Raw genomic sequence first — 6,000 nt, forward strand, 5'->3', positions numbered from 1 at the left:
CTGGTTATGGATTTAGCTGAATACAATATTAACAATCACTTTTTTGGTACTCATGCACTTATGTTACCGAGCTGGCGGGTGTTATATAACTATTCTGTACTTTCACCATACAATTAAATCAACAAAAAAGATATCGTAAAACTTGAAATTATATAATCATTTTATTATATATATATATATATATATATATATATATATATATATATATTTGAGGGGGCTGACTTAGCGTTCGTGCACTTATGTTACCGAACTGGTGGGTGTATTGTAACTACGACTGTGTCCTTTCACCTAACAATTTAATAAAAAAATGCAAAACTTGATTTTAACTTGAAAATACTATTGTCAAAAATAGCGCGATAGCCTTAGTGTCTAAGCACCACTTTATTTTACATGTTTCATTTCCAAAGGACCCTTTGAATAAATTCACAATGATTTTTTTACAAATTTATCACCACTTATCAAGGCCAAGAGGCCACTCGAGGATAAGGGTTAAAGAGTGTACAGTAGACAATTGAACAATAAAGTTATCGTTAGTAATGGAAATTCAGTAAATCTGTTAACTTATATGGAACAGCTCATCAAAAACTTGTTTACGTTAGACTTGAAGACAACCATATTGTAGTCATCTGGAAAGTAGGAAAACGGAAGACAGTTCCATAGGCATACAGTTCTAAGAAAGAAGCTTTGTTCATGGAATCTACGTTTAGGTTTAGGCACAGATAAAGAATGGGGGAAATTATTGATAGTCTTTTCTGCTAGACGGGTGTTTATTGTGAAAGTTTGGCGAGGGGGGGGGCATAGATTGAAGTTCAGTCGAGCATTTGCCATGAAAATAACGATAAAGTAGAGACAAACTCGCAACATCTCTTCTGTGAGAAAGAGCTTGCAGGGAAGAGAAAATGGTATCCCTACAAAGTCTATTTTGAACTCTATCAAGGCAAAATGTCTTTTCTTGCAGCTCCTGCCCAGATGTGGCAACAGTACTCCATCGTTGGACTACCTGGATCTTATAGAGATAGAGAATTGCATCAGCAGTGAGATATCTACTGGATCGATAGAAGGATCCCACCATTTTTCTGTTACAAAATGGATTGAGAGAGAGAGAGAGAGAGAGAGAGGGGTGAGTAAACGTGGAGTGTAGACACGTTTACCAGAACCGAGGGTCAGCTGACCAGATTACGTATGAGTGACGTGGTCAGGTTGGCTAGATTTGTGAGATTTGATTTGGACACAGAAGACAACGGACGGCTTCCCGTTGTCTCCTCCTCTCCACAGGGGGGGGGTCGAACGCTGACGTGTGTAGAAGAAGAACCCACACAGGCCGATTTCACTTCCACCTTCTGCAGGACATCTGGAGAAAGTGAAATAAAAACTATAAAACTAATTCCTTCTCTTGGAGTGATTGAATCTTCATCCAAAAACAGGTATCAAGTCTCCCTCCAGGATGAGAAATTTCCAGATGGACCAACATCGAAGAAGCAGAGGTAGGTTCTGAAAATACATATCACACCCACAAAAGCATATGAACAATTAGATATGAACACACACAACCGCATATGAAACTAGACGATCATACGCACACGGAATCCTTTTATGTTATACACCAAACGTCAATTTGGTGCCCCTCTATGATAACCATAGTGATAACTTCAATGATAACGCTATGTAACAAACGTTCAATTTGGTGCTCGTGGACCATTCGTATCACCTATGCGATAATCGAACCTGTGTTTAAGAAAATACAACGTGGAAACATGGAGATTTAGGTCAAGAAAAAAAAATAGACTAAAAAAAAACAATACAACACAATAAAATGTCTGGAAAAAAAAAGAAAAAAAAGAAAGAACAGTAGAAAAAAATACAAATCAACACACACACAACGTAGGGTCCATTAAAACACTAGGCGAATTAGAAAAATAATTAAGAAAAAAAAAAGAAAAGAAATACACATTTACACATGAAGAACCTCTTATAAAGAAAGAAAGAAATGGTTCTGAAGAAAAAGACACATTAAAATTATATATAGATAGATTTATATGATAAATTAATAAGAAGAATTAAGGGTAGAACGGTACGTTAAAAAGAAAAGAAAAGAAAAAAAACGTTTCTGTGTAGAAAAAACAATAGAAGAAATTGAAAAAAAACAGCTATGACGATAGACATACAGATAATAAATTGTAAAGTTTTAATGAACAGCCAGTGAGTAAACCAGAAAGAAAAAAAAGAAATAGAACATATGACTTTAGTAACAGTGTGGGTCGGGAATGAGCCTTTCAGCTTACCAAAAGATAAACACGTCAATCACAAATATGTGTTATGAATATTTTGTTGCATTTTTAAACTGTGAAACTAAGTGTAACTTTTAATGAAAAACAATATGTACTTTTAATGAAAAACAATGGATAGGTTCTGAAAATGTGATTTTTTTCCTTTTTCACTAATTGTACGATTTTTTTTCTAAGGAATTTTTTTCTGACATGGACAATTTTAGTTCCATCGATGTGTTAGGATTGTCTGAGACTTTATAAGTGAGTCGTTTTATTTTATTTTGGAAACGACTATGTATTTTAATTGTACATGTCTAGGTATTTTTTGTAAACGACTGTGATTTTTCTTTAATTTTGAATTCTGTGGAATGCAGCCGACCTCAGGAGTTGATGACGTGGTCAATATTGGGTTTCCACGAATCTGTGTTTTGTTATTTGGAATTTTGTTATTAGTGAGATGGGACTTTGTGATTGCTTATAGGATATTTTTGTATTTTTTAATTTATTATTTTTATGTAATTGATGTGTTATCAAACGGTATTGTGCAGAATTTTCTTGTTCTTTGACATGTATTTTTTTTCGCAGAATGGGGAGGTGGAATCTTTGCTTGTGGGGTCTATTGAAAGAATGATTAATAAAAGAAAGAACGTGTTGTTAATTAATTAATTAATAATTATAATAGTAATAATAAAATTGGGAAAAAGAAAGAAATAAGATTTAAACAGTGCAATAAATAATAATAATAAAAAAACACTACTGGGTTATGTATAAGGGATCAACTAGTTCTTAAGTTTCGGAAGAGTCAAAGGTTCAGTCGGTATTAATTTTAATTTTCGAAATGTAGAATAAATGTTCTATTCGACATGAGTGACCTTTTGACCACATAAGTAAGGTAGAAAAAAAAGGATAAATATAGGGTTAAATAAACTAGATGAAGAAATGAAAGAAAGAGTGGGGCGTGAATGGAATTTAATTTCTGTGGCAAGCATGTTAGAATTTTGGAGAGGTGTTGAATTACATGGGTAGTTATTAATTTCATTATTCTCGAGAAGTGATTCTAATTTTATTTTTTTTATCGTGATTTCTATTGATTTCGAGTAGAATAAACATGGAGCAACTTTGAGTACTTCATGTGTGGAAATCCGATGTTTTCCGTGAAGCTATGTGTCTTCAAGGCAGGTTGCGCTTACCGACTTTGGAAAAAAAAAAGTTTTTTCTGACATAGCAGTAAACTGAATGTATTCTGTCCAGCGTGAGCGGGTCTAGTTGTAATCAACTTCAGGGAGCAAATGAAATGCCCTCTGACATGGCGTAAGGGGCAGAGGGGGTGCAATGGCTGACGTGGCCATTATGTTACGAATCGCTCAAGAGAAGATGAATGAAATATGTATGCAAGTACTTAGGAAAATAGAAGGCTACCCACCATATGGAATGTTAAGAGGTTTTTTGTTTCCCACAAAATACTAGTAATAAGAGTAGGCTTATGATGAATAGGATAAGGCTTGGGATGGGAAAAAAAATTTTGTGTGCTACCTATGGGAAGAAAAGCTGATCTGTAAAGCCAAGGACGATGATAGTCCGTTTTGAAGAGGCAGATGGACCTCGATTTTATTATTCGGTTGATTGCCGAGAATTTATCGATCACGCGTAGTGTCGACGGGAGTAAAGGATGCTCCTGAAATTCTGATTTAAATTATGAAGAGACCATGGGGTCACAGGGAGTTGTTGACCTTCGAGGGCACAAGGATTAGCGCCACATGGTATTATTTGTCGATATTATTTTACTTAGTATATGTTATTAATTATTGAATAAAGGTATGACAGTTTTCTTTGCCAGTGGGATGAGCATATATATCCCATTCTTAGTAAATGTGGGAAGTAGAAAATGTATGCCTTCGCCATACATTTTGATAAAAAGGGGGGGGAAGGAATGTTACAAAATAGATTGAGAGAGAGAGAGAGAGATGTGAGTAAACGTTGAGTGTAGACACGTTTACCAGAACCGAGGGTCAGCTGACCAGATTACGTATGAGTGACGTGGTCAGGTTGGCTAGATCTGTGAGATTTGATTTGGACACAGAAGACAACGGACGGCTTCCCGTTGTCTCCTCCTCTCCACGGGGGGGGGTCGAACGCTGACGTGTGTAGAAGAAGAACCCACACAGGCCGATTTCACTTCCACCTTCTGCAGGACATCTGGAGAAAGTGAAATAAAAACTATAAAACTAATTCCTTCTCTTGGAGTGATTGAATCTTCATCCAAAAACAGGTATCAAGTCTCCCTCCAGGATGAGAAATTTCCAGATGGTCCAACATCGAAGAAGCAGATGTAGGTTCTGAAAATACATGTCACACCCACAAAAGCATATGAATAATTAGATATGAACACACACAACCGCATATGAAACTAGACGATCATACGCACACGGAATCCTTTTATGTTATACACCAAACGTCAATTTGGTGCCCCTCTATGATAACCATAGTGATAACTTCAATGATAACGCTATGTAACATTTTCAGCGGCGTTGGCAACGGATTTAATGTATGTGTTCCATTTCAGATCACGAGTAAAGGTCAAGCCCAGAAGCTTGTCAAAACATGAGGTCTCCCCAAGACGAGAGCTGTTCATTTCAATTGATGCTAGATGGGGACCAGCGCGTTGATGATGTAAAGATAAAAGTGTTGTGTAATAATTTCTAAAAAAATAAGTAATAAAAAGTATTAGTCATGGTAATATTTATTTATTGTATTTTTTTAGAAATAATTACATAACACTTTAAATTTCAATCATTGCGAATTTATTTAAACGATTTTAGGAAATTAAATATGTAAAATCAAGTGGTGCCTATGCACTTATGTTACCGTGCTATGTTCGAAAATAGTATTTTCAAGTTAAATTCGTTTTACAATATTTTTTTTATTAAATTGTTAGGTGTGTCTAAAGTAAATAAAAAATGTGTTCGAATGAAAACAAAAACAGACATCTCTCTCTCTCTCTCTCTCTCTCTCTCTCTCTCTCTCTCTCTCTCTCTCTCTCTCTCTCTCTCTCTCTCTCTCTCTCTCTGTCATTACCGTGCTCGAAAACGCGTTAATGAATTCATAATTAAGCCAACGATATTTTAACCCACGTGTTAGGAAAAAGATAATATATACATATAAATTTTTTTATGTTACTGTATTTATTTATTTATTTTTAGAAATAATTACAGAACACTTTAAATATCAGTCACTGTGAATTTGATACTTGGGCATAATTTTAACCAGACGTAACAGCGTCCGATTAGCTTTCCTCGGAACATGACATCATGCGCTCATGTTTGATTGTAATGTGACGTAAGACGTCGATCAGCCAATCGATGCACTGCAAAGAAGCAAATGAACTTTTCCAAATAAAATTGAAAGAAAATAGAAATCATTGAATTCATTAAGCAGCACACACCTGTAACAGCCCTTTTTTTGAAAACTATGTAAACAAAACAAATGAATACCTCCAGTTTGGAAAAATATTTGATTACGGTCTCATACTGCCAAGAGCAAAAATATTTAATTGCTGAAAAATAAAAACAACAAAAAAACTGCGAGAAGTGCATCATCGCCAAAAGAAGTTCTGAGAGGAATGGGTGTGGGTGGAGATGCCCCCTGCTTCCCCATGTTAAGAACGGCTTTCAGAAAAAACACCACCAATATCTCCATGTTAAAAACCGTATTCGGAATAGACACCCCTCCCCAA

This window comes from Euprymna scolopes, chromosome 1 (assembly GCF_053919585.1).
Source record: "Euprymna scolopes isolate OS-2025 chromosome 1, ASM5391958v1, whole genome shotgun sequence".
NCBI classification, from domain to species: Eukaryota; Metazoa; Mollusca; class Cephalopoda; order Sepiida; family Sepiolidae; genus Euprymna; species Euprymna scolopes.